Source organism: Carya illinoinensis, chromosome 5 (assembly GCF_018687715.1).
Source record: "Carya illinoinensis cultivar Pawnee chromosome 5, C.illinoinensisPawnee_v1, whole genome shotgun sequence".
In the NCBI taxonomy this organism is placed as follows: domain Eukaryota; kingdom Viridiplantae; phylum Streptophyta; class Magnoliopsida; order Fagales; family Juglandaceae; genus Carya; species Carya illinoinensis.
In genome coordinates, this window is record NC_056756.1 from 1371879 (window position 1) to 1384448 (window position 12570).

The window sequence follows — 12570 nt, forward strand, 5'->3', positions numbered from 1 at the left end:
AAATGGACTGATCTTGGCGGGCCAACAAAAAGGCGGATAGCGTGCCATGGCCTTGGGTCGATCGTTGGGAAAATATTCAAGGCGGTTGACCTCTGATTGATCCACACTATATATAAAAATCAACCAATACAGTGCTGTTGCTCCTCCACCCACAAGTTGAAGCAGATCAGTCTCAGATATAACATTTCCTTTCTCTAATACTACTACATGCGCGCGCATGCAATATACCAATATTGATACTTGATCAGTCGTTGATTTTGGACCCTAGCTGAAGGCCTCATATCATACGAAGTTCGTTCCTACAGGCGCTAAACCCATGCTAGCTCTAATATTATTGTTTTTTGGTGATGAGTTTGTGAAGTCTGATTAATTATTGTGATGGTCCGACTTGATGATTTGACATGATAATGATTCATTTTTATATTTAAGTGTATTTTCAATGAAGTGGAAAACTTTTGGCACTATTTCTTATTTGGGAAGTATCAAGTAGAAAGTTTATTTGACATTCGTGCCACAGGTAGCTCGAACAAAACTTAGGCAGAGAGTTCATTCAAAGCTTACTTGACAAGTTGCTCGAATGAACATTGGACAGAGAGTTTGCTTGATACATACTCGACACTCCGCTCAAACAAATATTGCAGAAAAGTAAAAATTAAGACTTCCGCCACATAAGACCTATAAATTATATACTTAATACGAATACTGAAGTTCCGTCTTTTTTTTGAAAAGAACATCTTACTTCATTAATCAAAGATCAATACATGAGCTCTCTCTATCAACAATATCCTCAACACAAACAGGTATGCTGTCGAGCCATACCAAATTAGTCTCTATAGATAGACTTTCTGTGACGCCCCCAAATTCCGTTTGGGATCTGACGGACATTTGAAGCGTCGAGACATGCAACACAAGGTTACCTGCCCCCGTTCATGACATATAAGATGCAATAATCCTAACATGCATCTAACATTATGCAATATTCGTAGCGGATAATTTTTTTCTTTAGCAATACTATGCACCAAACTGAAAATATCCCAATACTTAAAACATACTTCATACATAAAGATCCATTGAATAACTAAGATCACAGCACTATTCCAAAATAGTTATGATCCAAAAGTACTGGAGATACAACTCCATCGTACAAGTAGTAATTTAACTACTATATTAACATTAACGACGCACCGTCGTTCAGTCGACTGTGTCTAGTTGGTCAGCTCCTGGTCCACCTTCAGATCCTGTAACAAGATCTACCATTCGGGAGGAATGGTAGTTGGGACTACTACAGTGAGATTTGATTACAAATCTCAGCAAGTTAACAAAAAACTTCCACACAGACTAATGATGCATGGATGACAGTAAAAACATAAATGCATAATCAAATTCATAAGTAATTAAAGAATAACTTAGCGTACAACATAGCATAATTGACATAACTTAAATTGAAACATGAACTGAACTTGACTTGACATGAATTTGATCTGAAACTTGACTTAGCATGAACTTGCTCTGAAACTTGAATTAACATGAAAAATACATACTCCACAGTTGTTGTGGCCCCATGTATTCTACGTGTAAATACATACTCCACAGTTGTTGTGGCCCCATGTATTCTACACAAACTTGACTTAACATGAAAAATACATACTCCACAGTTGTTGTGGCCCCATGTATTCTACGTGTAAATACATACTCCACAGTTGTTGTGGCCCCATGTATTCTACACAAACTTGACTTAACATTAAAAATACATACTCCACAGTTGTTGTGGCCCCATGTATTCTACACAAACTTGACTTAACATGAAAAATACATACTCCACAGTTGTTGTGGCCCCATGTATTTTACGCATCACAATTGTAGTTAAATACATACTCCACAGTTGTTGTGGCCCAATGTATTCTACACATCATAATGTACTCAAGATGAAATGTGACTGGAATACGAAAGGACTGAAGTCCTGACGTAACATAACGTGACTTGAACATAACTTAGAATACATGACCAACTTGAGATAGAAACATTTCGTAACATGGCATAACATATAATAGACAACATATTTAACATGACATACTTGCAACAGTGAATATTACATGACTTGACTTACATGTAATAGATGACATACTTAGCATGACGTACTTGTAATGTACAGTAATACATAACAGAATATATTATGTAACAGATAAAAATTTATGACAAAATAAATTCTGTATAATAGACAATTACATGATAACTTGACATGGCATGACACATATGATAACATACATACATACACTGTAGTTCTTTTACTTAGCACACATACACAGTAGACTGCTAGTAAGTTAAAAGCTAACTTACCTCGATCTCCGCGTTTCTTATAAAACCTCAAGCGCGATCACGAGGAACTGTAATTAGTGATTCTAAAAGTTAGTACTAAATCACTAATAATTTGAAATATGGAAAAATACTAACTTAAAGAGTAAAATTTCCATTTTACTTCCTACATGTAGGAAAATGACCGTTTTACCCATAACTTAAGGATTTTGCATACTAACTCCAAAAGTCACCAAAATTTACATGCCTCATGTAAATTTTATCCTCAACTCAAATATCAATTTAGAAAAATTTAAAACTAATCACAACTATTAAAACTCCATAGGACCGAAATTCTCATATGCTATTTCTATTGATTTTTGTTTCTAACTTGTTTTGATCAACCTTTTGATCTATGGCTTATAAATATGTGATCTTCAAACCAAACCATCACATGGTTTAAAAAGATGTCCTAAAACATATATAAGCTTCTAATTCAAGATCACATGGTTAAAAATTAACCAAAACATAAATTTAGCCAAGAACATCCACACTTTGGCTTATCTGAATATCTCTTTGTATAAAATTTCATATCTTTGAAACTAACATCAAATATCTTCAAAATAATAATATAACCTGTATATAAGATGCTTAGGATCCTCCAATAAAATTATCAAAGTCATTAGAATAGGTTTAGACCACCAAAGAGTTAAACTTTCTCAAAATAGAAACTGTTTTTCTTCTTCCAGTTTCTAAGTTTCTAAATCTAAGCAAATATTTCATCAAAACCTTCAATCATGCAAAAATCCTCAACCAATAGTCATATATACATGTTAACAATACTCCATAAAAATTTCGGACCAATATCTATCCATTAGCTTGGTCAAAAACTCCAAACTATAACATATTCTCCAGTTTATCTCCCAGAATGACCTTTTTATAGTTTACACAATATTTGACTGACCAAATGATCTTCAAATGGGGCAAATAAGATATCCATGTAAACTAGACTAAAAAAGGAACAACTTATATGAATGAGACTTTATGATAAAACACTTACAACAGCTTCGAAATGGGCATGCAAAAGAACTCCTAAAAGCTGTCCGAGAGAGAATGTTTGATATTTTTTTAAAGAAACGTGTAAATGAAGATAAGTTCGTGGGTGATGGCTGGAGATGCTTATGGAAGAGATAAGGGAGATGATAAGGCTGGAGTTGAGAGTTGAGTGTGGTTTTCTCCTACCCAAAATATCTATAAAATATTATCTCAAAATATTCTATCCAATAATATCTATAAAAATCAGCTCAATATATTTTCCAAATGTGGAGTAGACTTGGAAGAGTAAGGTGGCTAAAATCTTTCTATGTGTATTTTAAATCTCTATTCTTAAGATATTTTCCAAATGTGTATTTTGCTTAGGTGTCATGATCTCACACCTTGATTTCCTTCACAATTCCATTTAATGGTTTCTCTTTGTGCCAAGTATCTAATACTATTCATTATGTGTGGTTAAGATTTTGCCAAGTGTCCAAATAAAATATCGCTATTCTAATTTGGACATTTCACACTATGATTTTGAAAACACTGCGCTCAATACATTTACCGAGGTTACTATTCACTCCAAAAATAAACGTAATAAACTTAGTACTGAAAAATTCTAAATATTTAATTAAGCCTAGTGGTGTAGACTATAATGTATTCTGACACTTTTAACTATCTCAAATAATTAAAATCGCATTTCTAGCACCATAGTGAGTGATAACACTAACTATGTTGACAGGCTAAAATTTATGCGATTAGTCGATTCGTGTAAACTTACAGAGTTTTCACGAGGTTCCTAAAGTCAATAGAAATTCCTTAATTGAATTTCTAGCGGGCTGTTACACTTTCCTTAGCTATTAAATGGGCAACTTCATTATTGGATCTGTGTGTATACTATACTGTCCAGCCACTCCTTTGCTTGAGTAGCATTTTGATGTCCTCAATTAAACTACCATGGAAGGATAGGTCCTCTGTAGGTGAGTTAACTGCACTTACCACGTCTTGAGCATCCCCTTCAAACTGTACCTTAGCCAACTTGAGCTCTCTACACACTGCCATTGCCCTCCACAGAGCATGTGCTTCAGCAACTATAGGTAGATCAATGTGTAACTTCTTCTCTTCCACTGCCACTAAAAAATCTCCATCTTCATCTCTCATAACCACCCCTAATCCTACCTTTTTCTCCACCTTTCTAACTGCAGCATCCCAGTTAACCTTAACATAACCTGCACTTGGTTTAGTCCAACCTTGCACCCTTCTGCTCACTTCTTCATTTCTGCTACTCCTTGATTTGATCAACTGTTGTGTCTGTTGAAACTCAGCAATGTCCTGCTTTGCTGCTCTTAGAACTTGGCTTGGAGACTTGAATTTCTCCTTAAAAAAATTCTCATTTCACCTCAACCATAACCCCCTCATAACTGCTGCTGTGACTTCTAGTTCATTCTCATCAAGTAAACCCTTTAGCTTTTCCCACAGAGCTAATAAATCAACTTCACTGGTCTTCATTTTTTGCATCTTCTTAAAATATTCAGACCATACATTGGCTGCTGCTGGGCGTTGCCAGATGACATGCATCATGGTTTCCTCCTCTCTCCTGCAAATATGGCACAAGGGGTTGTTGGTGATTTTTCTTGCAAACAGGTTTCTTTTGGTAGCCAGAAGTTCATTTGCTGCTTTCCAGATGAAAATTTTTATTTTTTCTGGAACATTCAACTTCCATATGCTGTCCCAGGTTCTTTTCCTCTCATCTTGTCTGGATGACCCATCACCAATGGTTTGTTTCCTTTCCTTGTCCAGGTGGTAGGCACTTCTAACAGAGAACAGGCCTTTATTGGAGGGTCCCCATACCATTCTATCCTCCACCCCCATCTTACTCAGTGGCAAGCTGCAAATGTGATCTGCTTCCTCCTTGGTGAAAATACTCTTGATTAAGGATTCATTCCATGACTCTTGTTCATTCATCAGCTCACTCACATAACGATCACTATCGAGTATTTTAACTGGTGATTGCACCTTCCCAGAGGATTGTAGCGGAAGCCATCTATGCCCCCATATCTTGATCTGCTTCCCATCACCCACCCTCCATCTCAGTCCCTCTTTTAGGAACTTCATGGCGTTCCACCTACTCCTCCATACATAAGAAGGTCTATGGCCCAACCTTGCTGTCAAAAGGGCCTTGCCTTTGAAGTATTTTTCTTTCATTATCTTGGCAGCCAAACAGTTTGAATTTTGGAGTTGTCTCCAACTCTGCTTGGCCAGGAGGGCCAGGTTAAAGCTCTCTAAATCCCTATAGCCCAAACCCCCTAACCCCTTCTGTCTTCCCATTTCTTCCCAACTGCACCATTGCATGCCTTTCCCTGTTTGATGATTGCCCCACCAAAACCTCCCTAACATAACATTGAGCTCCTTACATAACTGTTTTGGGAGCTGGAATACACTCATAGTATACGTGGGCACAGCTTGTAGGACTGCTTTGATCAACACTTCTTTCCCTGCTGCAGACAAGAAGGAGTTCTTCCAGTTATTGATCCTCTTCCATACTTTCTCTTTGATACACCTGAATGCATTATACTTAGAGCCTCCTACTACAGGAGCTAACCCCAAGTAAGACTCATAAGAGCCTCTCATGACAGCACCTCCATTTTGCATGATTTTCCTCTTCTCTTCCTCCTTAGAGTTAGAGCTAAAGAAAACTGCAGTCTTGTCTTTGTTCATAACCTGGCCTGAGGCTTTCTCGTACTGCCAAAGTATTCCATTGATCTTTTCCCACTCTTCAAACTTGGCTCTACCAAAGACAATGCAATCATCTGCAAAGAGGAGATGATTGACTCTAGTTCCACCCCTTGAGACAGTTACTCCCTTTGTTTCCCCCAACTGGTCTGAGAAATTGAGTAAGGTGCTAAGCCCCTCAGCACACAAGATGAAAAGGTAGGGGGATAGATGGTCCCCTTGTCTTAACCCTCTCGTTAGAAAGATCCTCTCACCTGGCTTCCCATTCACAAGGACTGAATATGAAACTGAGGACACACATTTCATGACCAGCTCGATCCAATTTGAGCAAAACCCCATTTTCTCCATGACAGCTTGCAAGAAAGGCCACTCAATCCTATCATAGGCTTTTGATATGTCAAGCTTGATGGCCATGTGCCCTTCTTTCCCATTTTTCCTTACTTTCATAGAATGCAACAATTCAAAAGCTACCAGAATGTTGTCAGTAATTAATCTTCCAGGTATGAAGGCACTTTGATTAAGGGAGATGACTTCATTTAGGACTCTTTTTAATCTGTTTGCCAAGACTTTTGCCATAATTTTATAAGTCACGTTACAAAGACTGATAGGTCTATAATCACTTGCCAATCTAGGTTCTTTTTTCTTAAGAATAAGAGTAATGAAAGTGTAATTTGCAGTAGGGGATAGAGAGTTACCATTCAACCAAGCTAGTACTGAGTTGCAGACACCCTCTCCTACAAGGTGCCAGTATTTTTGGTAGAAGCAGGCTCCAAAGCCATCGGGTCCAGGTGACTTGTATGGTGCCATTAGTTTGATAGCTGCCTCAACTTCTGCTCTAGTGAAGGCTTTAGAAAGCTGTTCATTCATGCTGTTGGTAACAAAAGGCTCCAGACTCCTTAGACAGTTGTCAATATCACCACTACCAGGTTTAGAAGAGGTAAACAACCTCCCGAAGTAAGCCTTGAATGTTCCTTCCAATCCCTCTTGACTAGTGTGCCTGCTATTTTTCTCATCAGTTACTTCCTGAATTCTATTTACCTTCCTTCTCTGGTTTGCACAGCAATGAAAGAATTTGGTATTCTTGTCTCCAAGTTGATACCAATTTACTTTTGCTCTTTGCCTCCACTTCAAATCCTCCTTTGCCATCATGATTCCTAGTTCTTTTTGGAGGTTTTTTATAGCTGCAGTATTCTGCCTTCCTTCTTGTTCTTGTAGCTTTTTTAGGTTAGCAGTCTTTTTTGTTAAAATCTTTCTCTGATCAAAAAACATTTGCTTACTCCACCTCAAAAGGGCACCTTCTGTCTTAGACAGTTTGTTTAATAGTTCCATTGTATTGATCCCCTTCTTAGCACCTTCTGCCCATATTGCTTTGACAATTCCCTCACAACTATCCTCTAGTGCCCAGCTGGCCTCAAACCTAAACAATCTCTTTTGTTTACCTCTCAAGTCTGTTTTTAGACTTTTGCTCAGCAGAATAGGCCTGTGATCTGAACTCCTTGCTGCCAGCACCTCCACCCATCCCTCTATATGGATTTCCATCCATTTAGCATTGGCTACTGCCCTGTCTAGCCTCTCTTTTGTAAAAGACTCATCCTCATGCTTGTTGCTCCAGGTGAACTTGTCCCCTCTCCAGCCCAAATCAAACAATCCCCCCTTCTCTAGTACCTCTCTAAAACTGGTCATCAGCCTTTCTGGTCTTTGTTTTCCCCCATGTTTTTTCATCTTGAGCTATTATCTCATTGAAGTCACCTATCACACACCAGCCTTTTCCACTTTGTGGTTTTAAAGAACTCAAGAGGCACCAAGTTACCTCTCTTAAGCTAGAATCAGGCTGGCCATAAAAGCTTGTTAGCAGCCATTTTTCTGCACAGCCAGGTTCTTTGATCTAGGCACTTATATGCCATACTGAAAAATTAACCACCTCTACTTCTATCATATGATCCCACATCAACATCAAGCCCCCTTTCAATCCTACTGGTTCTACTACCATGCAACCTTCGAATTTTAACCTTCTCCTTAGACTTTCAGCTTTTGTTTTTTTCATCTTTATTTCAATTAAAAAAACTACATTGGGCTTCCTTTCCTTTACCATATGGCAGAGGTCCTGAATTGTCCGAGGGTTCCCAAGCCCTCGGCAGTTCCAACTTAGTGTTTTCATGGTGATTGGTGGGGCTGCTTCATAGCCTCCACCACTTCAATTGCATAGCCTTCCTTAGGTTCAAATTCATCACCATCCATTCCTCTTGATTTTTTTTCCACTCTCTCTTCCTCCTCTTTATCCACCCCTAATCTCAGCATCATTTTTGAAGGTGAAAAGGATGCTGTTGAAACCTCACCCCTCTTCCCAACCTCTCTTGCTCTTCTTTTCCAAACCCCCCTCCCCTTGCTTCTTCTAACTACTTCAGGCAGGTCACTACTCATCTCCACCCTAACCAATTCTTCTATGTTCTATTTTTGAGTTCCCTTCTTAACCCCTATCCCCTCACATCCCTCCACTTCTTCATAATCAAGGCTCTCACACAACCTACTTTCTCCCTCATCCACTACCTCTCCCTTTTTTTCACTAACTTTTTTATTACTTATCTCAATCTCTTGGGTAACAGGAACATACTCCACTTCAGTTCCCATTTCCCCTTTCTTTTCTTTCACTGTCCCACCCCCCCTTCCTGTGTTGTCACTCCCTTCCCCACTACAAACTCCTTCTATAGCAATGTTCATAGTTTTCTCTTTGGATCTCCAGTCATCACTATATTTCGACTTACTCCCTGCTCTTAACCACACACCAAACTGAGCCTCTCCTCCCTTCTCCCCCTTACACCCTGTCTCATCATGCACGATGCAGCCACATGTAAAACAGAAATGAGGCAGTTTCTCATACCTCAAGGGAATCCAGTGACTCCTCCCCTTCAAGTTTATGGTCCTCCCTCTTGCTAGAGGTTTCTGGATGTCTATCTCAATTTGAACCCTTAGAGAGATACCCCATCCACACCCATCCTCTCCTGTCTCAACCTCAATGACTCTCCCAATGGTCCCACCCACCATTTTTTCCTTGGATTTATTCATGCATTTGAGGGGCAACTCGAACATCTGTAACCAGAACCTCTCGGTGTTAAACTGCATTTTGTGTGGGGGAACACATCCATCATAATCTTTTAGCACAAACAAGTGTTCATCGAAGAGCCAAGGTCTTCCTGCCATAATTCGCATCTTATCTGTCACATTGCCTAGCTCAACCACGAATGTGTTTGGCCCAACTACATGAAATTTTGCCCTCCTGCTTATCCTCCATATTTTAGCCATCACCGATTCAATCACCCCCTTGTTAACTCTTCTATCAATCCATACATTCCCTATCAAACATACCTCTTCTTTGAAATTAACTTCCTCCGAGCCTTCATCATCTAGCTCAATGTTCAGAGCTTCCTCCTCAGTCAGCCTTAACTTTTTCCAACGGTCCTCTATGTCGTTCATCATGCCTCTGCTGTACTGAAGAACACTCCCTTAGTCCTCTTCCACCAATTCGACTCCTCACCGTGCTAACCACCGCAGGCCACCCCCTCTGCCTCGGGTTTGCAATGATCATTAGGAGAAACCGTTATATTCCCCTACGCCCCACCACCACCACAGATTCTGTTAGAATCCTGGTGGACCCCACTTCACCTCCTTTTCCTAGAGAGAAAACGGAGAGAAGACTATATAGGGTTTTTGTGAAAGAACAACTGAAGTTCCGTCTCAAAGTAAATTTTGTGATTTCTCAGCCTAATAAAATTCTCTGTAGCTTTGTAGACGTAGACGTATTGCTGAACTAAGTAAATTATTTTGAGCCAATTATCACACTACCTCGTTTGTTTTCAGAGATGAGATGAGATGAGATGAGATGAATAAAATATTATTAGAATATATTATTTTTGTATTAGGATTTAAAAAAATTGTATTGGATTTGAAAAAGTTAAATTATTTATTTTATTTTGTATAAGGATTTAAAAAAATTATAATAATTAAGATGAGATGAAAGTTTTATAAAAATGAACAAGGTAAATCTTCAAAAGTCAGATCACGAAAATGATTTTTAGATGCTCGCTTGGTTTTGTACGCAAAGTTTCGGGTAGGATTTTCTTCGGTTTGGTTGTAGAATTGAAGTCGCGATAGGTAGGTAGATCACAAAATGACGGTGAAATGCAATAAATGGCCAAATATTGCTCATCGTCTTCAAGAAGAGCAGATATGCATGCACTTGGGTAGGATTGTTTCAATTATTACGAGTACTAGTAGTCGCTTTCGATAGCTAGCTAGCTAGCTTGACTTGGCTTGATGCGATGGTTTGTTTTAGTTTCATGGTAGGGATTGAGTAATGGTCATTGCTTTCTCTTCACTGTGAGGGAACTAACTAATGGACTCCTAGCTACCTGATTCAATGTCAACCAGAGTCTTAAGTTAGGTTGTAGTCATGGCACCAACTATTCGATCATGTACAAATGCTCTAACTGTAGATGCATGCATAGGATCGATCCTTCGAACTACTCCACAAAATTACAAACATTAAGGTTTCTAAATTGGGACACTTTTCGTTATTCTAATTTATGTCCCCAATATATTATAAAAATCATGTTCAATTTGGCAGAAATCAGCTGCACGCCTGCATGCATTTTCGGAAAAAAATCTTGGTATATCGTGTGGCTATCAGTCTTCAATTTATGCAACCATATGCCTTGCAAGGGATTAGCATCCACAGGGGCTCAGGGTGATCATCACGACGTGAATCAAAAACATTTATATATAGCACTCAATTTGGGGTTATGTTGATGCGGGAAGCAGTAAAGGAGTTAACACAAACGTTGTTGGATTTCCTATTCTGCTTTCTCTCTATGTTTGGGTGAAAACAGAGCAAGGTTTTCGAGAAATATTGTTTTTAGACGAACATGCACACACACATGAGAAGTGTTCATACTCTATATGGAGCTTTCAGCAATCAATCTCTTCAAACAAAAGTCTTGTGATAGACAGTTTGTTTGAAACGTGTTCGAATAATATTCTGTCAAAACAAGTTTTAAATTTTTAAGCGAAAGGCTCACTGATCGGACACATGCTCTGACTATATATCCACCAAGTTACCGAACTGATGAATCAGAAGACCAAAGCCCAATAAGCGACCCACAAAAGTAAGAAAGGTTACTTGTACCCAAATCCTTTGGAATTTTTTACACGCTTACTTGCCGGGAACCAGTGCTTTTTTTGGATTTCACTATAGTTCCATGATAAGTAAAACAAAATATAGGAAAATAGAAATTCTATTGACAATATTGTTGATACAAAGATATAAAGATGGCTATGAGAGTCTGATTAATTCTTTTAAGGTACAAAGCCGCCCAATATTATTTTTTAGTGCCTCAAAAAGAGGAATATTGGAGAAGATAGAGAATGCTAGCTGTTGGTGGTACCATTACGAAAAGTAACTCCGATCGATCCAAACATGATACTGGCCTTTCAAGTTTCAAGGACTGATAAAGTACTAAGGAAAAGCTAAGCCAAATCTAATGCATGAACGAGTCATAAATAATTTGCCGAAAGATAGTCAAAATTGAAAATCTTGCCAGCATATAATACATTTAGAAAGGTTTTTATCTCTTTTTTTTTTTTTTTTTTTTTTTTCACGGCGATGGCTCGCATGCATGGTCCATCAATTCAGTTGCATGAACACATCAATTGAACCATGTTTATGCTACCCGAAAGTTCTAATGTGGACGTCACTGTCTTTTGTGCCGCCTCAAAGGTTGCTACCAGGTGTCCAGCTCTAAACTCCTTGTAATATTTTGCAGGCAAACGTGTTTAGATTGAGAAATTAATGGCCTTTTTTTTTTTTTTTTTTTTGTCTGGTTAGGTTCAAAGCCAGTCTCAGGGCGATCGATTTTATTTTTTCCATCCATGATGAGCAGAAGTCCGATCAATCAATTTCAATACTGAAACGCAGCACGTACGTGCATAGAATTACTTGAATCAACGTTTAACCTTTTTCTTTGAATCGTTTTCTTTGATATTGTGGAATTTGGAGTATTGAACTGATCAATGTTAGGAGCAAATTCATTAATTTTGAAGTTGAAAGTTCTCTCCTAACTATTACTGTCCAAGAAAAACAAGATCCCTTGCGGCAGCGTGAAAACCATATTAATTTGACTCTAGCTGATCATGGTGAAAGTCCTTTTAGACACCAAACAATATTTAGGTTTCCAAAGAATTACATGCATGCATTGTGTACGTTGGATTTCTGGTAATGGCTTAAACCAAAGGGGGCGGTACCTCAACTAGTCTAAATCCCACGTGCCTTTAAAAAGTAATATTGTTCCATTTGTCAAAGGCTTCCGGCCCACTGATAAGCAACATATTAATCTCCTTTTCTCAAAGTCTCAGACACTATAAGTAGAGCTCCTTCCCGACTCGTTCCTCAAGCACATAAGTAGAGTGATCAGAAGAAATATATTCCTTAATCCTAGCTAAGCAAGACGACTGCAA